The sequence below is a fragment of the Lissotriton vulgaris genome, chromosome 2_1, assembly GCF_964263255.1.
Source record: "Lissotriton vulgaris chromosome 2_1, aLisVul1.2, whole genome shotgun sequence".
Lineage (NCBI taxonomy): Eukaryota > Metazoa > Chordata > Amphibia > Caudata > Salamandridae > Lissotriton > Lissotriton vulgaris.
In genome coordinates this window covers 1,173,833,092-1,173,856,406 of record NC_141687.1, presented here as the reverse complement: position 1 = coordinate 1,173,856,406, position 23,315 = coordinate 1,173,833,092, and the positions used below count along the sequence as shown (strand labels likewise).

The window sequence follows — 23,315 nt, the reverse complement described above, 5'->3', positions numbered from 1 at the left end:
CAGGGGACTGGGAAGGTCGAATGAATCCATTTGCGAGATACTTGTCCAGGTACTCCTTCAGATGATGATTTTCTTTTTCCGTTAGCACATAAACACGTCTGCATGGTAAATTTGAACCAATTTCCAAATCTATTTTGCAGTCATATACTCTATGAGGAGGTAGTTGCTCAGCCTCAGTGTCGTTGAACACATTTTTGAACTCTTCATACTCTTCAGGAATTTCCGGAATATCGATTACGCACATGGAATGCCCCGTAGAACATAAAGGCAAGGCCGGATTACTCTCCCAGGGCTTCTCCGCAGCACCAAAACAATTCTCATGGCAATAATTTGAGTTCATCACCATGGTTCTGGAGCTCCAATTCATCATTGGGTTGTAATCAGTAAGCCATGGAAGACCTAAAATTAATTGAAATTGTGGTGCGTCAATCAAATTGAACTGAATTCTTTCCTTATGTCCGTCTCCGGAGATCAGTTGTATTAACTCGGTGTGGCTCACGATTGGTCCTGACGAAAGATTAGTTCCATCCACAGCCCGGACGGGCTCACTCCTTATCTTCTTGATAGCTCGAATGCCCACCTTAGCCGCAAATCTCAAATCACAAAAGTTTCCGGTGGCTTCTGAATCTATCATGACTGACACTTCCGTCAGAATTGTCTCCCCGAACCTCACTTCCATAGACAGGTTCAAGTGTGGAGCTGCAGATTGCAAATTATTTGCTACTCGATGTTCGTTTGGAGTTATTTCTTGAATCGCACCCACCTGTTCAACTCCCCCCACAGGTGGTGCCATTAGTTTTCCTTCGGCTTGTAAATATTTCTGGGCTTCTTCGGACAATTTCTAACGAAATGTCCCCCAATTCCGCAATACATACATACATTTCCAGCTCTCCTTTTATCTTTCTCCTCTTTAGACAAGGGACCTCGTATGGTTCCAATTTTCATAGGCTCTGTTCCAAGTTGGTTTTCTACACTTCTCACACCCTCAGATCGAACTCTGTCAAATCTTGGAGTAATTGGTCTAAGGTCTTTTTTCTTTTCTCCTCTTCTTTCACCCTGACGAAAGTCTATCTCCAAAACCAAGTCTATCAGCGCCGAAATCTCTGTGGGTCGATTTGGAATTTGGGCCAGGGTATCCTTTAATTCGTCTCTCAACCCTCGATAAAACACCGCCGCTCTCTTGCTTTCTGGCCAGTTAGTCTCCACCACCAACTTGTTGAACTGGGCCAAGTAAGCTATTAAATCTTGGTTCCCTTGCCGCAAGTCGAGTAGTTCATTATCCACCACTTGGGATATTCTCCGTCGGTCAAATATTCGAAGGAATTCCTGTTTGAATTCCTCAATGTTTCTTAACAAAGGATCATCCCGGGAGACTAGGGGCATAGACCATGAAGCAGCGTCTCCACTCAGATATAAGAGTATGAATGCCACCCTAGACTGCGCATCAGGGAAAATTGAAGGGCGGCACATAAAGTGTAAGGAGCATTGTGAAAGAAATATTTGCGCCTTCTGAGGATCTCCATTAAATCTTTCAGGGGCTGCTAATCGAATGACTGGGGATAGGGAATGAATCACCTATGTGGTAGATCTATTGGCCACTTCTAATACTGGGTTCATTGCTTCCCTCTCCAGTGTACTAGGTGGCCTAAGTCTTAAAGCTAATTCTGCAGTTTCCTTTCTTGCACTGACTATCTCTCGTCTAAGACTTTGATTTTCTTCTCTGACCGCTCCCAGCTCTTTTTGTACTGCATCTAGTATTGTCCCAAGGGATTGTATATCTATTCCTTCCGCCATCTCTGTTCGGGTGCGAAAACAACTTGGGCACTTCACTCTGTCAGACCTCAAGTTTTTATGCCTTAATTTCTTACCGGTTCTTGCACAGGAACAGAGATGCTAGGTCCCAACTCCCTCTAGGCAATGCCAGCAGGTCTATACTCAGAACCTTCTGATCATTACCCTAAGGGAAGGGGGAAATTGGATAAAATAACAAACAAAGAAGAGACTGGTCCAGAAAGGCTCCTTCCGTCAGTGGTTGGCGAACACCCTCTGCTCTGTTAATGGAACCTGTAAATTAATGCATCATTACTATCTAACATTCAAAACCCTATTACTTGAATTTCTCTATTGTAACTCTCACCCACCCTGGCTTTCCTGGACCTTAGCTGCTCTTCCGGTTTTTTAAATGATGTTTTTATTCCTCATCAGTTAGTTGTTACTAGTGGAAGAAAATAACATTATTAGTTCTCTTATCTTTTAATCCTAGTTAAATATATCTTTTGTTTAGGATTGTCACTTACTTCACTAACTGAGGAAACTCTCTTTTAAATGGGTTTCTGTGTTGGCGCTTTACTGTTAATCTCTCTTCTCTTCTCTTATTAGGTTTATCCTGGAGAATGCCACTGCTGCTCTGGTGAGTATTTACATATTTACATAGATTTCAGTAATAGTTCTGTAGTCCTTCATTTGCCCTTAAAAAACTAACTTTTCTTTTACTCTCTAACACAGGTTAATCTCCAGTAAAGTCTTGCCTCTGCCTTGGCTTCTGTTGAGTATTTTGAATGACATTCAGGTAAGAACGAACAGTACTTATTTGCTTGGTGGGATTCTGTAATCTTTTTTTTATTAATAGCCTCTATCTCTCCCTAAGCCTTCTAGTTTGTATTGCAAGTTAACATAGTCCTGAGTTCCAAGGTTTTACAACAGATTATTTCCAGGTTCTATATTTCTTGTTTTTAACTTAGCTCTGAATATTCTGTTCTTCTCTGCTGACAAGACTCGGCTCCCTTCAGCTTCAGCTCCGAATTCCTCAGCTCCGGTTAAACACTCGTGCTGAATTAAATTGTCAAGTAGGGTCGTAAATCTTCTCTTCTTCTCATAGAGAATGTTTTCGGGGAAAAATAATTACACTAATTTGCTCTAAACTCTAAATGAAACGAGCGCTCCTCACAATGGACTGTCTAGGCAGGAAACTTCAGTGAAGTGCGTCGTTATTAAAACGCTCGCGCTTCACCTAGCTCTCAGGCAAGCTGTGCCCTCGGAGACTAGAACGCCCGCCTTCAATTCCAATATGGCGGCCATCTTATGTCTCCAGTAATGGACCCGATCGGTCCAAGTACAGTAATCAGAGAGCCCCTGACTCTTTTGTGAAGTGTTTATACCGCAAATACTGGCACTAGGCATGGTGGTTCTGACAAGGTGGGCCAATACGGGGGCCTTGCTGTTTCCATTTACCAAAAGGAACTCCACCCACCGATACAATGCGCACCAAGGGTATAAAGACAGTACGGAAGTGGAGGCTCATCCAACAGGCCCAAGTAACTGAAGGCATATGGACCTGCCAGTGTGTACACTTTTGGTTTGTCATTAATGATTAAGCACGGCTACTTTATGCTCAAGACTTCACGGCCACTTTGTACGGCTGATTGGAGGAAGCGTTGGATAGTACTGGCACAATGGTCAGCCAGTAAAGATCATCATCATCCTCTTTATTTCGGCATCATGTGCCATAAAAGGTACAAGTAACATTAAATCTAACATAGTAAATGTTAAGATATATACAAACATTAAAAGATGTAAAAACAATATACAAGTGCAAGGACCAGCCTTTTAACGTGCTCATAATATCTAAATCAGTTTTTATCATTTTAACGATTTTTCATAGATCCCCATTTAAAAGTTGTCTCCTCTTATGCCAGACGGACCCAAAATATTTGGCTAAAGCAAAGACAATATGCCCAGATAGATCCGTCTTAAGAACCCTGTATGCTTGCAGGCAATGGGAGAAGCCCAAGTTTTTACATAATGGAACAATCCATTTTCTCCGCGCCTGCACATACGCACTACAGAAGAACAATATGTGCAAATCAGTTTCTTGTTCAGATTCGCATCCTGGGTAATGAGACGGGGATGGTTCGGCCCATTTGCTAGTATGGGCCCGTAACGGTAAACTATCATACCTCCTTTGGAGATACAGTTTCCTGATTAATGTTGGCGATATGGTATCTAAAACAGTTTCAAACCTATAGCTGTCCTTGATTATTAAAAATGATGACGTTAGGGTGCCTGGGCCAGTTCCTTGCATATGGGTAGCAAATTTGCTTTCCTGATACTGGATAATGAGCTGCCTCCGTGCAACCCCGGGACAAGATGAAAGCGGGTCAGACCATAGGGTAGGTATCCCTAGTTTCCCTGATTCTTTCTTAATGAGCCTGGGAATTTTCCCGATGTTTGGGAGGGTAAGAATTTCTTGCAATTCTAACCTATAGTTCACTAACTCAGGTACTGACCAAATCCTGCGCCAAAATAACAGGGGCCAGTAGAGATGGGATTGCCCAGCATGGAACATTAATGGGATATAAATGTTACAATTACCTTTAATTTAAATGCAAAGTAAAGTGAATTGTAAGGATAGCTTATAAGTGTAAGCATCCAATAAACTGCAGCCTTTACTCTTCCAAACAAACAAGTGTGGCCTCCGTTATTAGGGTGCAGATCGGCCCACACCTCAGGGGGACCAATGCTATGCACCAGAACTTTCCTCGCATGGGAAAATCAGGGCCAGGGCATTAGCAGGGGTACACTGGGGTGGGCACCTCACAAATTAGCGAGGAGTGGCAGGGTTGCTCCAAGACAAGGAAAAACTGCCCTCATGAGCAGGGATTCACATCTACCCCATGCTAGGTCCGTCCACTTCAAAGGCCATTTGCTACACCCATGGCAGGACGGAGGGGGGTGTAGAAGGTATGTGAACCCATGCCACCTTCTTGGAACTCAATTTGAGATTTCAGAGAGGCAGCGCGAATGTCACCCGTCAGCTCCAACAGCAGAAGCAGACGGGAGAATGAGATGAACACAAATAACATTCCGGCATGGAAACTGTTTTTACTGAGAAACTAACAAGCCAATCCATGGTAGCCACCCTCAGTCCAGGCAAAAACGGCATCAAGGAACACCAGTCATTCAATGAGCCATTATGACACGGCCAAGGGGACGACAGTACGAAGGGACAAGGGATATAATGTTGACAGTGAACGTTCAGCAGTAAGGGCAAGCATTGGGTGGCACTGATGCAGCCAATTTTCGCTCAACTTGAGAGGCAAAAAGTACTACGCAGAAAAAAAACTTCTGGGCCAATAAAGACATTTAATTGGCCTTAAAAACTTGGCTTTTTGATAGAGGAATATTCCCGGTCTTAAATTATGCTTTGTCGGAGGATTGTAGCTAGCGCCAGGACACATTAGGGTAAAAGTTGCGCTTTAGAAATGTCTCTAACATAACATTGGGAAGTGATTTTGCACTATGACCGCACAAGAGCTTCTAACATAACATTGGGAAGTGATTTTGCACTATGACCGCACAAGAGCTTTTACGTATAAAACAATGTCCACGTTCAGCGAAAAATATATGTTAATGTCCACGTTCAGCGAAAAATATATGTTAACCCCTTCAGATCCCAAATGGTGTGCATGCCACCGAATTGGGCATTCTTGGTACCTGTGTAAATGACACATTCAACTGCAGACGTCTCTGGAAAAAAAGGTTTTCTTGGACAGAGAATGAAGAGGATATTAGAAAATGTAAAAAGAGCTATGACAAGCCAATAGTGTTATTGTTTTAGTATGCATACAGGAACACAATAATCGATGTACATATTTAGATATATCACTCATATGAATGTACACTTATACAGAGAGAATAGCTTTTTCCATTCATAAATGCACACAACGACCACCACACTTGCACAAGCCAACATGCTTACAGGCACTAACAAAAATAAAACCTCAAGACATGCTGCCTTTCATCTATACAAACCACCAAACATGAAGGCATCAATGAATGCTGATCTATAAGCAACCATATACAGATCAACATGTACAAATTCACACAGAGACCGCACATACAGACCCACCTAGTGCACTCAAATTCACATGACGTGTGTTAGACCTGGCACCATTGTCGTGGGTCTCCCTTCCATTTTTCACTGTTTTCTCCTCTGTTTTTGCTGGTATTAGATGCTCTGAGCGCTGTGCCACTGCCATTCAGTGCCACAGCGCAAATGCTCCCTTGGTAAATATGTCTGTGAATAGGTATATCCCTGATTAGCTTATATGAGTTACTTGTTAGTCCCTAGTAGTGTGGCCTGTGTGTGTCCAGAGCTGGTAACCCAAATGCTGCTGGTGGGCCTGCAGCGCTGGTTTGCGCCACCCACAGAAGCAGCTTATAAAGTGTATCTCAGACCTGCCACTGCAGTGTCTGTGTGCAGTCCAGAACTTCCATCTTAGCTGTGAAGTGCCCACACTTCCCAGCCCCTGAACCTTCCCTTGGCGTCATGTCAGTCACCCCTATGGTAGGTGCATTGTGTGTGTAAGGTAGGACATGGCTTGATATGTGTAACATGTCCTGGTAGTGAATTACACTCCATTTTGTTTTTCACTGCTGGAAGGCTACCTGTTCCCCATAGGCTCGAATGGACAGTCTGACTATTACATCTTATAGTCCTAACTGACTCAGGGAACATGGTAGAAAATCGAGTTTAGTATGCCTGAGCTCAGAATAATAAAATACATCTGTTAGCAAAGTTGGTTTTAATATTCTGTGTTTGAAAATACCCCTTTTAGAAAGTAGGTATTTTCTTGCCTAAGCCTTCCAGTGTGCTCTGCTGTTATGTCTATTGACTGTCTGGGTTTAGAGGGGCAAGGAAGGCTGAGTCAGACCTGGGTTGACTAGAGAGATCTGCATTGAGTACTGGGGAGGGGTAGCTCCTTGACCTGAATAGGGTTGTGCCAGGCAAGGTGAATGCTGGCTCCACCTCCTACTGTGCGTCTGATGGCAGACCCCCTCTTTCTGAAAGGAAGGATGCAGCCTGGTAAACAAAGTGCGCCAGGCCTGAGCAGAACTGGTTCTGGCTGGATTCAGTGACTAGAGAATTTTGAGAACAAAGACTTTTGGGGTGTAAATATCTGTGCCCAAACACCTGATTTTTGTATTGCTCCTGGATGTCAAGAAGAACCTCTACCATTTCACTGAAGGAATCTGCAGGAGAGGACTGTCCTTGTGCTTGTGTGCTGTTTCTTGGACTGGCCTGTAGTAGATCCCCCTGGACTTGGAAGAAGAGGTAATAGGATTTTGAAAGAACTATTAATTTGCTAAAGCAATCACCCAAGGGCTTGAAGAGAGCTAGCCTCCTGCTGAAGTCACAGGCACATCTGACTCCCCCACCAGACTACTGATTCCTCCCAGCAAGGATTTCCATCTGCAGATGAGGTCCCTGTGAGTTCCAGGGCCTCTAGTTCTACTACAGAGAAGAGAGTGCTGAAATCGCCGCTAATGCCCGTTTGCGAGCCGCCGCAGCTGCAGAGCGTAAGAAAAATCCACGCGCTGCTGCCGCTGAGTGCTCGCAAACCAAAGATCATTGCGTCACACGCTTGCGGGCCATAAAGTGCTTGCTAACTTCCAAAGGTCATCGCATCGCACGTTTGCGGGCTGTTGAATGCTCTCTAACCCCTGATCATCGCATCGAGATCATCGCAGTGCGGGTGCCATGCGTCCGCCATTTTCATCGCATTGCACCCAGATCGTCGCTCCCTCGCGGTGCGCCACGCAACCGGACCAGTGCATCATCCTCCCTTGCGGCAAGGATTCAACACATCGCCGGCCTCCCAATAGGAAAATCGTTGCTACAGCTCGTTTGCAACATTTTGTTTGTTTCGCTACGAAATCCAGGTACTTTGTAAGTAAAAGGGTTGCAGACACCACTGCTTTGAACTGAACTTCTATTGGCACACTTTGAACTATTTTTACAGCATTTCGAAAGTAACCCTATTTTTCAGTATTGTGGCTTTTTATCGTTATTGGTCTTGTGTTAAGTCTATATATAAAGATACTTATTTTTTATAACTACTTGTGTGGTGTTCCTTTGTAGTTTTCTTCACTGTATTACTGTGTCTGATCATAAATGCTTCACACACTGCCTCTGAGATAAGCCTAGCTGCTCGTGCTACGTTACCTCAGGGTTGAGCAGGGGTTATCATAGGGTGTAGCCCCCTTACTCTGACTTAGGAAGAAGGGCCCCTACTTGAACAGTGGCCAGCCATTGCCAACTAGAGACCCCAATTTCTAACAACGTGCATCAGGAAAACACATATAGGTGCATAGGGAAATGAATGAAAAGACAGAGGGCCAAACAGAAAGATGGACATGTTTCTTCGACTCTTAAGGATCGATTCATGAAAGCTTTTTACCAAACTAATCTAGCACAGATCTGGAAAAGGGTGAATCAATTTACTTATCTATCTGTCTGTCTGTCTATCTATCTATCTATCTATCTATCTATCTATCTATCTATCTATCTATCTATCTATCTACCTCCCTATATATCTATCTATTTAAATTATGTTTACAGCTGCGTTTCCTAGATAAGAGTGTCGGGACTCCGCCCTCTTTAATTTTCCATTCCAAACAGCTTTTTTTACATAAAGTTTAAAGATTGTAAACTTTATTTTTAAAATAATCAAATCACTCAAACGTACTAGCAGAGGGCAGTGCAACAGGCACTCACCTCAAGTCGTTTGCATCTTTTTACATGCTTTAATGCTTGTCCCTTGAAAGTCTAAAGCCTGACTTAAAGCCACTCAAGTCAAGTCAAAATATACTTTTGTTTGATTCATTAAAAATCATAACAGGATGGACAACCATCATCAACCGCAATGCTTTAGAGTATACATTTTAAAAACGTAAAAAGGACTTAAGGTCAACAACACGATAAGGGGCCACTTATTATTTTAAAATGGTGACGAATATAACAGTGCATTTGGGAAATATGTACTAATTAATTGTACTAATTAATTGGCTACTTAGCGGAGTCGCATTTTGCCAGTTCTTTTGCTGCGATTTTCCAAAGTGTTGTGGCTCTGCAGGACAGGGGAATCGACGACCCTCTGAGACATTTAATAACCGCTGCTCTACATGTTTCTTCCGTAGAGCCTCCCGGAGGATGGATTTTCGAGTTTACAATAAGAAAGAGAAAGTACATATTAAATGTAGTAATGACTCTTCCCCTTGACCACAGAGTCGGCAATCCTTGGGTGGCCATGTTTGTTTCCATTTTGGGGTCAAACCCTTTGAGGGGAAAGATCCCATGCATAGCAAAGTCAGATAATATATTTTCTGGTGGGAGAATTGTCCCAACAGGTATTGTTGCGGCTTCAGCCTCTGATAGGCCTTTTGCACAGCCCAGGCATGATGTTTGTTTGCAAAGGTCATTTTATCAGTTAGTAAAGAGGTCCGCTTAATGGCGTTATTGACTACGCTTTTAAATCCAGAGTACGTTGCTAGGGTGAGCCAAGCATCCTCTAGCTGTAATGCCAACAGGAATTCCTTCAGGGGTGTTGTAGTTGAATTGGCTAGGCTCATTTGGTTTTCGATCTCAACCCAACAATGATGGGCTAGGGTGTTGTCTTCTGCCTCCCTCATCCTCCAGTAGCATTTTACTAGGGCGCCTTGTCTGGCCATAATCTGAATTTTTAATCCATATTCTAGCCGTATTTGTGCCTGTGAGGTATGTACCTGTATTGAAAACAGTCTCTTAAATAGTGTAGATTGTGCTGTATTTAGGACTGTGGCATCTTTAGTGTTCAGAATTTCTGAGCCGTATGAGATGGAAGGTAGAAATTTTGCAGTAATCACTTTAAGCAGATGGCCGGAAGAGCATCCTATACGTTTTTTCCTTAGGTTTTTAAAAGGGAACAACAGTTGTTTGGCTTTCATACGGCCTTGATCCAAGTGTGATTTAAAGTTAAGCTTACTATCTAGCCGAAAGCCTAGGTATTTATAGCACATAACCCTGGTCAATGGATGCTCACTCAATTTCCAGGAAAAAATATGTCTTTTCGATGTTTTGTTGGATTTAGAGAAACACATAACTTTTGTTTTTCAGTGGTTAATCGTGAGTTGGTTCAGGGTAGTGTTGGCTCCTAATTCTGTAATCAGTTTCTGCAGGCCTATAGGAGTTTGTGCTAGCAGGACGATGTCGTCGGCGTATTGGAGGCACAGAGTCATTTTTTTCCCAATTTCTAAGGGTCAGCTTGGATTAACCACAGGCGCTTATCAAGGTCGGAGGTGTAAATGTTAAATAGACAGTGCTAATACGCAACCCTGTTTTAGCCCGTTGAATGTTGGAATTTTGCCAGTTAAACTGGACCCATCTCCTTTCTTGATTTGGACCCACGTGTGTGAATACAAGTTGATGATGGCCGTCAGTAGTCGTGGTGGGACCCCCAGTCTTGCATTTTAGACCATAAGTTTGCTCTTGAAACTTTATTGAAAGCCACTTTTAAGTCGATAAAGCAGGCATACAAAGGCCTAGATTTTGCAAAGGCTTGATTGACTATGAGAGTAACCGCTGAAATGTTGGTGAGGTTGCCCATCCCTGCCCGAAATCCAGTTTGCATGTAGGGTATTAAGTTTGAACGGCTGACCCAAGCCTCTAACTCAACCAAAAGGTTAAATGCGTATAATTTCGCCTCCACATCTATCAATGCGATCAACCTGTAGTTGGAGGGAACCGAGCGGGAACCTGACTTGTGGATTCGGTTAAGGATACTTCCTCTCCAGGACTCAGGGCTCAAACCACATGTTATGGCTTTGGTAAAAAGGGGAGTCAGAAGACAAGACCAAATGAAGGGTCGTACCGAAAAGGGGCATTTGGTAGTCCATTGAGACCTGGAGCTCCCTCAGGTTTTAAATTTTTTATTATTTTTAGTACTTGTTCAGCAGAAAATGACTCTAAAACTGCTGGCGATTCATGGGTCAGAGTATTGTTGGCTTGGCCTCCGCCACCAGCCCCATTTCCTGATTAAAAAGCCACTTGGGCGACCATTTATATCCAGGTCCAGGTGGGAGCACAGTTGGCAGGTGTAGACTGTTTCAGGGGCCTTTACAACAAAAATGGACGTATATCTAAAAAGGTTATCTGGCCCCATGCTGATTTTCTTTAAGATTGGTGGAATGATCCTATGCTTGCCATCCAGAGGAATGACTCCACTGCAGAGGGAAGAATTGACAAGGATGCTGAATATGTGGCTTTGTCATTGAAACATTCCAAGGGGGAAAAGATGTCTTGAAATAGGTCAAGTTGTTACTAATGTCGGTTTCAGAGACTGGCGGTAACTCTCAGAGTGAGGTTTCACTGGAGGGTACAGGAGAGAAAGGGGTAAGCACTATAGAAGATGTAGCATTGTTGGTGACCTACAGCCATCTATGCAATTGTGCCTATTGAGTGTAGTGTTTCATAACAGATCAATAAAAGTAGTGTCTAAGGTGGTGGATCTAGGCTTAGTTCTGGCAAAAAGGAGGGTAGAACTAATCTAGAAGACTAGAAAAATACCTGAGTATAAAATGTGGGAAGCAGATATGATTAGATGGCTAACTGTGGAATGTGAAGTAGAGAGAGACTTCAGGGTGCATCAACAGGGGACTGTGGCTTGGGAAGTAATACCGACTGAGTTAAAATGCCAAGATGTACCAGGTCATGGCATACAGCAAGAGACTGAGACAAACAAATGCTTTGTGCCCTGATTGGATCCAGATTCGAGGATAAGATCGACGCAATGTACCTCGATAGGTATGCACATGTAGAAGTAGGTAGACAGAACTCTCTAAACAATGTGTAATGCTTAACAAACACGAAGCATGAGGGCGGCTCCCGAAAGGAGGGTGCTGGATTCTGTAATGTTTGGTATTGTGTACTGTTGAATGAAATTAAATAAAAACGCATGTACAAAAAATAATGCATACAGATAGTAACAAAAGTCGCTTGTGGGAGTTGGCACGCTGGATACGTGCCGTTGAGAGCCTTTCCTCGCAGAAATAAATATTTGATTGAGTTTGCTGAATCATCAATACAGGACTGAAAGTAATCTTTTTGCTCTGGTGAAAACTGATTGAGAGCCTTCGCAGTGTGACCGACACGGGTGAAGTCAGAAGGTGCATTGGTTGTTTGCAAACACCTTTCTCACTCTCTATGTATGCGTTTCTATCAGTGGAGTTGTGAGTGTACGAGTTTTTAGGCTTTCACTGATAAAGTTAGAGGGTGAAGATGAAAGCCAAAGTACCAGAGTCTTTGGTTATTGTACAACGTGGACAGGAGATTTCAATGAGTGGCAGGTATTCTTGGTAATATTTGTTGAAGGTTTCATGATAAAAAATAAAAAAACACATTTTTGACGAGGTCAGTTAACCAATATTAGACGAGTTCTTTAAATGGCCGCCAAGTTCCATATTAATGCAGAAATTGAATAGATAGAGACCTCTTAAGGGAGCTGCCAGAGCCCTTACAGCTGAAGCTCATGTGCCAGGGAGATAGATAGAGACCACGACCTCTGTCATTGGTGGGTTCAATGATCAACTAGGTAAAGCTGAAGAAATCCATGTTTTCAATACTATTAGAAATCAGAATTGTTGCTGCACTTTCCTTTATACGAATGTGTGAAGCTGGGTCGCAGAATTTACCTCATGTCACTAGTGTCGGTTTTACAGATCCAGTGGTGTTACCCAAACTGCCCCCCCTCCTCCCTAGAATGTGATGAGGGACCCGGTGTCTCCCAGATCACACAGATACGGTTGTCCTCCCTCCTATGCTTTCCCGAGAATGTAACTTTCTTTTATTTAATGCAATAGCACGCACTTCTACGAGGAATGCAAAAGCTTGACTCAGAGGGTCAGTGGGCCCTCCCCAAAAGCAGGTAGGTCGTTCCCCACGCTGCTGCATTATTTTTGCTGTACTTGTCTTGCATTGCCTAATTTTCCTTTTTTCCCTCCTGCCTTTCTTTTCTCTGCCCTGTTTTACCCTCTGCTCCTCCCGCTGTCCCTCACCCGTTTTTTCCCGCCACTGCGTCCCTGCGGCCCTGCTCCCCTGCTATCCCATTTGCCGCCTGCTCCACCTCCCAGCTGCTCCTCCCTCCCACCTCCCCTTATATGGAGGCCTCGTAGCGGATGCGCACAGTGGGCACACCACTGGCGTGCCAAAGGCGCACCTGAGCCAAGCCCGTCTGCGCCCGTCCGCGCCTGGACTGCGCCCAGCACCAGACCCCCAGGCCCCTTCGAACGCCATGACGCACGCCTCCGCTACGATGCCAGTAACCTCCATGCACTCACACCTGCTTCCAGGCCACCCCGAAACGTACCTAAGGACCTTTCTCCTGCCGGAACTGCAGCTTCACCATCATCCGACCCGCCAATTTACCCTTCAGAACAAGACGCAACCACCTCAGATGCATTCTCCTGAACACCCGCTCTGCACGCAAACACGCCATTGAGCTCTAGGACCTGCTTGACACATCCTCCCCGAACATTGCCTTCCTGACAGAGGCCTGTATAAACGATTCCTCGGCACCGGACATTGCAATAGCCATCCCGGACGGCTACAAGATCCCCCGCAGAGATCGGGCCGATGGAATAGGAGGGGAAATCACCATCATCCACAAGTCCCCTCTCAAGGTCTCGACCAGCACCGACGACACCCTCAGCACTGCCGAACACCTGCACTTCCAGATCCACACCGATCCCAACCCCACCCTCAGAGGTGCTCTGATCTACAGACCCCCCGGACCCTGACCTCAGTTCAGCGACTCAATCGCCGACTTCATCAGCATGCATGCCCTCGCCTCCACGGACTACATCCTCCTCGGAGACCTGAACTTCCACCTCGAGAACAACAACGACACCAACTCCACCACCCTGATCGCCAACCTCCCCAACCTCAGACAACAACTGCTCATCTCAACGCCCACTCACTCCGCCGGCCGCTCGCTTGACCCCATCTTCTCTGCAAGCTCCCACATCTCCTTCAGCCACACCAACAAACTCCACTGGACCGACCATCACTGCATCCACTTCACCTTCCAGAAACCCACCAGGCACCACCGCACCTAACAGATCCCCGGCGCTGATGGAGCAAAGTCACCAAAGACCAGTAAAACACAGCCCTCGCCCGAAGCCCACCCTCCGACCCCACCGACCCAGATGCCGCTGCAAGCAACCTCAAGCGCTGTATCAATGACTGTGCCAACACCCTTGCCCAGATCAAGAAACCCACCCACAGACATACCAACAAGAATGCCAGCTGGTTCTCCGTGGACCTCCAGACATCCAAACAAACGCGCCGAAGACTGGAGAAGAAATGGCAGAGCGAACAGACACCGGAGAACCACGCAGCCCTCAGGAACGCCGTGCGCCAACACCACCTCATCAGATCTGCCAAAAGGACCTCCTTCAAGTACCGCCTCGACAACAACGCACATAACAGCAAAGAGCTCTTCAGCATCCTGAAGGAACACTCCAACCCCAGCTCTAACATCAATGACATCCCATCATCGCAAGGCATGTGCAACTCCCTGGCCACCTGCTTCCATTGCAAGATCGCAGACATCCACGACAGCTTCGATGACCAGGCCACCACAACAGCCAACGACACCTCAGATCCCACGACCACCACCCACAACGACCACCTGCTCACCTGGACGAACATCAACGATGACAACACCATCAAAATCATGAATACCATCCACTCCGGCTCCCCGTCAGACCCGTGCCCACACCACATCTTCAACAAAGCCAGCGCCACCATCGCACCCCATCTTCGCAAGGCCATCAACATCTCCTTCGAGACCGCGACCTTCCCAGAGAGCTGGAAGCACGCCGAGATCAACGCCCTGCTCAAGAAACCCAAGGCAGATCCGAGGGACCTCACGAACTTCCGGCCCATCTCCCTCCTCCCGTTCCCAGCAAAGGTCATCGAGAAAACGTCAACAAACAGCTGACCCGCTACCTTGAGGAGAACAACATCCTAGACCCGTCCCAGTCCGGGTTCCGCAGCAACCACAGCACCAAAACTGCCCTCATCGCTGCAACTGATGACATCAGGGCCCTGCTAGACAACTGCGAAACCGCGGCCCTCATCCTCCTGAACCTTTCAGCCGCCTTCGACACGGTCTGCCACCGCACCCTACACACACGCTTCCACAATGCAGGAATCTGAGACAATGCCCTGGAATGGACCACCTCCTTCCTCGCCGACAGAACCCAGAGCGTTCGCCTCCCGCCTTTCCTCTCCGAAGCCTCAAATATAATATGCGGCGTACCCCAGGGATCATCCCTCAGCCCGACACTGTACAACATCTACATGGCCCGCTCGCCCACATCGCCAGACTGCACAACCTCAACATCATCTCCTATGCCAACGACACAGAGCTGATCCTCTCCCTCACCAAGGACCCCCTCACCGACAAGACCAACCTCCGCGAAGGAATGAAAGCCGTTGCCGAATGGATGAAGAACAGCCGTCTGAAGCGGAACTCGGACAAGACAGAGGTCCTCATCCGCGGCTCCATCCCCTCAGCCTGGGGCGACTCCTGATGGCTGATCGCCCTGGGAACAGCACCTATGCCCATCGACCTCGCACGTAACCTGGGGTTCGTCCTCGACTCAACACTCTCCATGACCAAGCAAGTCAACGCTGTATCATCCTCCTGCTTCAACACCCTCTGCATGCTCCACAAGATCTACAGATAGATCCCCACCGACACAAGAAAAACTGTTATCCAGGCCCTCGTCAGCAGCAGGCTGGACTACGGAAACGCCCTCTGCGCGGTAGCCCCGGGCAAAACTACTGTAAAGACTGCAATGCATACAGAACGCCTCGCCCGCCTGATCTTCGACATCCAGCAACACTGCCACATCACACCCCACCTGAGAGACCTGCACTGGCTGCCCGTCAACAAGAGGATCACCTTCAAGCTCCTCACCCACGCACACAAGGCACTTCATGACACCGGACCAACATACCTCAACAGGTGACTCACCTTCTACACCATGAACCGCTAGCTCCGCTCTGCTGACCACGCCCTTGCCACCTTCCCCTGCATCAGAAGAGCAATCTCCAGTGGCAGATCATTATCCTACCTCACAGCCAAGACCTGGAACACCCTCCTCATCCTCCTACTGCATACCCAAGACCTACTAACCTTCAGGAGGCTTCTCAAGACCTAGCTGTTCGAGCAATATCAGCATCCCCTGCCCCCCCCCCAGCGCCTTGAGACCCTCACGAGTGAGTAGTGCGCTCTCCAAATTCCTTGATTGATTGATTGTGCCCCCCCCAACCCCGGCACCACTATTGCTGCGGGGGGGCCTAAATAATGCCCCTGTTCAGTACCCTGACCTCAGCAGATCAAAGACTGAGTCTGATTTCCAAGGATTCAAATTCAAGACCTTAAGATCACTACAAAGGCCCATATCAAGTATCAGCGCAGTGAACCATCTCCCTAGAAAGCACACTGTATGTTGTTCTTTGAAAGCTTGGCAAGAGCACTGCTCTTATTGTCTAACATTCAATGTGTTACCCATACTCCTTTCATCTCAGGATTTTGATTGCATCATGAATCTATAAATGTATATCTTGTATCAAAACCAGAAGAGTGTGAGATTTGGAATAACATTTCGATGGGTGGGTATAAGTGGCCAGGCTCGGATTGGTAAGGTGGACACTGGGGCAATGGCCGGGGGCCGGTATCAAAGTTCCAGCTGTGGGCTGCTTTTTTGGCAGCCTGGGGGGCGATTTGGGCTGTGTCTGGTGTGCAGATGTCCCCAGTGGCCCACTGGGGCCCTGAGTGGCCCTTCTGGAGTCAGATGGGCGTCCAATACCTGGCTTTTATCAGCAGGCAGGGGTGCAACTCTCTTTCTCTCCCTGGGCCGGTCAATTAATGTGTGCATACCAGGTGTGCAACGCCCGTTGGGCTCAACGGGCTTCAGCCCCCACTGTTATGTGTCAGCCGGGGCTGAGACAGTTTCCCAGGCACACACACAGCGGCAACCGAGTACTTCACAGGTCTTTAAAAGACCATTTAGTTGTTAACAATGCTTTGCTGTTCACACACCCTTTCTTAGAGCCCCAGCATCTTCACTCTGCCGATTTCTGGAAGAATTAGACCCCCACCATGAAATCTTTATTAGCCCCCCGCCTTCCCCTCCCCAAAATTTCGCTCTAGTTGCGCCTCTGGTGCATACTTAGCGGGGGCAGATGCCTCGGCAGAGGTGGCCTCACTTGTTTGCAGTTCTTTATAAAACTTCGTAGAAGCAGTATTTTGCGGACCGGCAATATGCAAATGTGGACCCCATTTTGTAGGCATGCCCAGCCGATTTCTAATCCCAATCCAACCCTGCAAGTGCCATAATGTAACAGAGCATTGGAATTGATATCATATATACAAGTTGTCATTGGGGAAAGTTATGTGATAAAATGTTTTCTCATATATTCAAAGAATATCTATTAGTAATTAACAGCATCAAGTAAAGATTCAAGATATTTAGGTAGATTAATGCTGCCTCATTCACCCGAGTGCAGCACTGTATTATTCTTGTTAGGAATGCATAGAGAGGTCATCTTTATCTTTTCTTCATTACCATCTGTTCTCCTTCCTATCGTATTATAGCCTACTGCTGAGAGGTACACCCTACTAAAAGTATTGCTTCGTTCTCGCTTTCTATATTATTGCGTCTCGCTTAATATGCTCGAAACGTAGGCAAGGCCATGTAACGACGAAGATCATTTTCCTTTGGGATTCTGACCTGTCTCTCCTCCAATCACTTTGGTCATGCAGCACCTTGTCCCTTCCCATTCTTTGGGGATGAGCATGGACAGATGAAACCAGCAGCGGGGGACAGAGAAAAACATGTTTGTAGTAGAATACATTTAAATTGGCACTGGTTCTGTGCGACTGTCCCCAAAGTTTGATCAAAACTGGTCCTCTGAGACTTATTCCGTGATTTCTCTGTGAGTTGAGAAAATGATATGTAGGCCAGCTCGGATCAGGACATCTTACCAGGAAAGGGACACTGTATGCTACTTCAGAACCAGTAAGCCCTGGACAAAGACTAGGGCACTTAGTTAACTGCGCTCAGGGTCTTCCGCTTCTGGTCTTTGTGGTTGTGTCGCAGTGTGTCTTTGGCCTCTCCTTGTGGTGCCCACCCCTTGGACTGTCGCACAGCATCCATTTGTCTTGCTTGTTTGTGCTGTTTGCTTCTGGTGTTTTCTGGCTTGATTTCTATGCTCATTGTGGGCCCCTGTGCCGTGGCTGTCTTGAGCACTCCTTGTAGCATTACCAGGTACATTTCTGCCTTAGGGTGATCACGCACATGGTCTGGCTGTTGCTGTTTTCCTTGTTCTTTTTTATGGCTACTTAATCCCCTGTGGTGGGCCTGGGGGTTTGGCTGTATCTTAGTATGGTCTTGTTTTCTGGCCTTTGCTGGCGAGGGCGAGGGCGTGGCTGGTCGATCGAAGCTGGCGAGTGGGAGTGTAGAAGTTGAGGCGGCTGTTGAGGTATCTTGGGCCTTGGTTGTGTAGGGCTTTGTGTGCGTGGGTGAGGAGGCGGAAGGTGATTCTCTTTTTGCCCGGGAGCCAGTGCAGGTCTCTCAGGTGTCCGGAGATGTGGCTGTGTCTGGGGATGTCGAGGATGAGTCTTGCTGAGGCGTTCTGGATCCGCTGGAGTCTCTTCTGGAGCTTGGCGGTGGTTCCTCATTTTGCAGTTCCGGCCCACTTCCTGGATTCTTATCCAGGTCCGGGGCCTTCTCTACTGCCTCACTTCATTTGCGGACCCAGGGCCTCATTTATGAAAAGTGACGCATCGCTGCGTGAAAACAGCGATGCGTCACTTTTCACTGCACACTCCTTACGACATTCCTGATGCGTCATATTTAATGTATGACGCATCATGTCCCAAGGAGTTACAGATACGTCAGTATTTCTGACGTATCTGTAAGCGCAAAAGTGACGCATTGCTGGAGTGTGTCACAAAAGTGACGCAACTCCAGCAATGCGTCCTTTCACATGGGGAAAGCCCCATGTGAAAGGGCCTGCGTCAGTCTTACGCCTGCTGTGAGGCAGGCGCAAGATTTTGACGCAACAGCGTCCTAAAAGTGACGCCGTGAAATCTCATAGATTTCACTGCGTCACTATTATGAGGCTTTTTGCGGGGGAACGCCCCCTCTGCATACATTATACCTGACGCAGGTATAATGTGGCGCAGGGGTTTAAAAAGTGACGCATCTACCTAGATGCGTCACTTTTTAAATATGGTGCAATGAGGCGCATTTTTTACACCGCTGGTGCGTCACAAAAATAGACGCACCGGCTGCGCAAAACTGACGCAAGGCCTTCATAAATAAGGCCCCCTGATTTTAGCTTGCACCAGTCTCTGCTCTTTAGAAGATTAGGACACAGATTTAGAAAGTCCATGTGGTGTTTGGGGTGGGTGCTACGCCTCATTTCCTATCTACTGGGTTGAGAATGGGTAATTGAAGTAATGAAGATTACTGATAAATCATCAGCTCACAAACCACTACCTGCCCTAACACTTGAAGAGACAGCCTGGCGAAGTGGGAAAACAAAGCAGTGGCCATACAACACGTAATAATTTTAAAGTAGTAAGTAATTAAAAATGTATTAACCGTACGATTACTTAAAATCTTTACAGTATTAAAACACTTGAGCAGCACTCCTCCACCCTCCCAATGAAACTTCCCAGTTCTCGAGGTAAAAATGCGCCCTGCCTACATGTTTCTGATTACTACTTTGTGTCCTTCTAAGGCTACAACGGGTTATTTGAATTCAAATAAGAAATCAGCTCATTTAAAATGATAGTTGGCACCAATTTTGGCTAGTCCTATTAAAAGTTAAATGGTATTATGAGATCCGTGGCGGTCGTTGGGCTTTCATAAGAGTCCTTGATATGGTCCATAACCCGCCCCGCGTCTGTCTTTCTGCTCCGATAGTACATGTAAGGAAGCCCCTGGATTCAGTAAGATGCATCGGAGCTAGGGCACCGGCTTGTTCAGTTTCTGAATGATGTCAGCCTAGTTTCTACTACCTTTTGCTGGAAGTCAAGTGTGATTCTAATTTGATGGATGAACTTGCCTACTCCTGCAAGTAGGCAGGTAGCAGTTTCTGAAAGCACCAATCCAAAGTGGCCCTGCAGGTTCTAAAGCCCTAGGCCCTAATTTATGAGGCATTGCGTCAGTTTTGCGCCGCTGGTGCGTCACTTTTTGTGACGCACCAGCGGCGTACAAAATGCGCCTCGTTGCGCCATATTTAAAAAGTGACGTATCTAGGTAGATGTGTCACTTTTTAAACCCCTGCGCCACATTATACCTGCGTCAGGTATAATGTATGCAGAGGGGGCGTTCCCCCGCGAAAAGCCTCGTAATAGTGACGCAGTGAAATCTATGAGATTTCACTGCGTCACTTTTAGGATGCTGTTGCGTCAAAATCTTGCGCCTGCCTCACAGCAGGCGTAAGACTGACGCAAGCCCTTTCACATGGGGCTTTCCCCATGTGAAAGGACGCATTGCTGGAGTTGCGTCACTTTTGTGACACACTCCGGCAATACGTCACTTTTGGGCTTACAGATGCGTCAGAAATACTGACGTATCTGTAAGTCCTTGCGACATGATGCGTCATACATTAAATATGACGCATCATTGGTATCGCAAGGAGTGCGCAGTGAAAAGTGACGCATCGCTGTTTTCACGCAGCGATGCGTCACTTTTCATAAATGAGGCCCCCTGTCTCTCAGGATGGGCATTGAAAATGATGAGGGTCACTGGCCAGAGTGGGGCAGCAGCATAAGAGATGTACCCAGGATTCTCTATGGTATAATTTTACATTAAATTCCATATCTCCGGAGCAGCAAACAACATTACACGCCAGTGTAGGCCAGATTACTAAATTTTGTACAAATTCCGAAGTAAAGCAAGTGTGCCTCTAGAGTACCTCTGTGGCCTATATTACATAAACTAGTTTGACAAAGTATATTATGAGGGTGTTGTAATGTATTAACAAATAAAACCCTTGTCCATTAACAACGTCTGCTAATTTAAAAAAAAAGTTAGCTGATTTTGCACTAATTATTCTGTATACATAACAGAATCGGAGAAAATATACTTTGCACCAAGCCTGGTTTTATCATTTCAATTTCAAAAGTGAATAAACAAACATTGTTGCTTCCGTTTCTTGTTAATATATCGCATTCAATGTTCTCCTTTTTTTGTCACCTTGAAGTTAACATCCTTATGAACTGTGGTCTTTTAGAAATCCCGTTTGTTCAGTCTATATCAATAAAGCATTAAAAGGGTGCAAAATGAGAACGTTCCTCATTTTTACATCTGTGCAACATTTATGTATCTGGTCCTGGTGTTGGTTTAACTCCCTGAGGGCGGGGAGGGGCTGTGTCATATCATTCTATTAGGGACACTTAAACAAATGCACAGTTTGACTGTATAATATATGACATGCAGACTTAGGAAATGTAACAGGTGACCCTACTCTTCTCACATTTTATGAATCGATGCTAGTAGAAGACTTCGGCTATAATGAGCTTTATAGAACTTCCAGGAAGTTAAAACTTCGAATTCAGGGAAAACAGGAACATATATCATCTTTAAATGGCAAGTAAAAGGACTACCAATTACAGTAACACACTGAAGGCTTTAAAAAAAATATATATATATATATTTAGGTACAGAAATTGGGTAAATGCGGGTAATGGGCATTTTAAGGGATTTAGAGTATAGCATCAGTTGTAGATTTCAAAGTGACTTCAGAAATAAACGCAGGGTCATATTAGTTTATATAACCAAGGACAGAGTTGGAGACTAAACATAGAACGAAATATCGAGGCATGAAAATAGTCAGTTGGAAGATGGTGTGGGATCTCCTTCCGCACATCAGTCGTTGGATATCGGAAGGAGAACACTTTGGCAGCAGCGGTCATTGCACGCACCGCGAACCACACGCACAAATTGATGAAACTTAGCATTCAGAAAGGGGCATTGCCATTTACGAGTGAGGCAAGTGCCGCAGGCGGGTGCCTTACAGAGAGAAAGAGTGCTTACTGCTTTACTTACTCGTGCGAAGTTTTGCGACGGCACTTCCAAGTGCACCGGCGGCGCAGGTCGTTGTCGTGCAGACCTGACCCTCTCGCAGTCCGTCAGGAGTTCCGCAGCCGCTAGCATCCCAGTCACCAACGGTCCTTACCCCATCTTGCCCTCCCCGCACCTGCGGTATTTCCTCCAGCCCTGCCCGTGTTCTGAGCCTCCCCTCCAGGGCTCTGCAGCTGGTTCAGCGGCTGAAGGTGGGGGCTCACTCTCTGTCCCCGATGCGCTTCTCCCGCCTATCCAGGTCCCTGTAGTACACATGAATTCGCCGCAAAACAAATCTATTTAAAGGGGGTGGAGTGAGTGAGTGGAGGCCATGTGACCAGGGGCATCATCTGTGCTGAATGAAACGGGAGGAGGGGGAGCAGACATGTCATCTCCCACCCTGCTCAGCGCGGGATGACGGGCAATATTGAGGCTGGCCGAGGCGGCCCTGCAGGAGGCACCGAGGCGTCGCATGCTTTTTCTAGCTATTATTGGTAGAGTCCCAACGATTGCTGGCCGAACGAATCTGCGCTCCTTGAGAGAGTACAGTACTCGACACCCCTCAACCGTTCACCCAGGGAGCTGCAGTCACTTATCATCCAAAAGCCAAAGAGGCAGACCGCGTGGTACTCTCATCTGGCAGCTGCTCATCTGTACTCTCATCTGGTACTCTCATCTGGCAGCTGAAAGAGAGCAGTGGCTCTGCAGAGGGACCAGATGTGCAATCCTGCAAGCTGGACATGAAATATATAATGAATAAAGGTGTTAAGTTTTACAAGATGAATGAAATGAAATGTCAACTTGTAAAGCGCGATTGCTGCCCTGGGGGATCCAAGCGCTAGCGGCCAAAATATGAAATTGCTTAAGAGTCAAAGAGAGTTTAGACAGGAACATTGAACAGAAAGGTCTTCAGCTGTTTCCGAAAAGTGGAGAGATTTGAATTAGACCTGAGTTGAAACGGAAGTGAGTTCCACAGCTTGGCTGCGTTGTAGGCGAACGTCCTGCCGCCAGCTCTTGCCTTTTTTATTTTGGGAACTGTGGCCATACATGCCTGGATAGAGCGAAGAGTTCTGCTGGATTGGTACTGTGTTGCCAGGTTCCGAATAATGGCCGGTCCTGTGTCCCAAAATGGTTGATACACATTGCCTTAAAGGCGACTCTCTGTCCAACTGGAAGCCAGTGCAGACTGGCCAGCCCGGGTTTGGCTGACAGCCTGCGCGGCAACTGGAGCACGGCACGAGCCGCACAATTTTGCACAGTCTGAGGTTTGCGCAGTGTATATTCCGGAGCGCCGAGATAGAGGACGTTGTTAGGTTCCAAGCGGGACTGAATCAGACCCTGAATGGCCA

General features: G+C 46.5%; 1 protein-coding gene across 1 annotated transcript in view; it reads right to left on the bottom strand.

Moving 5' to 3' along the window:
* KCNJ5 (potassium inwardly rectifying channel subfamily J member 5) overlaps positions 1 to 22,095 on the bottom strand; it is a 768,483-nt gene extending 746,388 nt beyond the window's left edge. The window contains exon 1 of the mRNA XM_086956888.1: positions 21,952 to 22,095. The gene's annotated coding sequence lies outside the window, so the exon portion shown is untranslated. The remainder of the gene's footprint in view (positions 1 to 21,951) is intronic.
* Between the last annotated feature and the right edge of the window lie 1,220 nt (positions 22,096 to 23,315).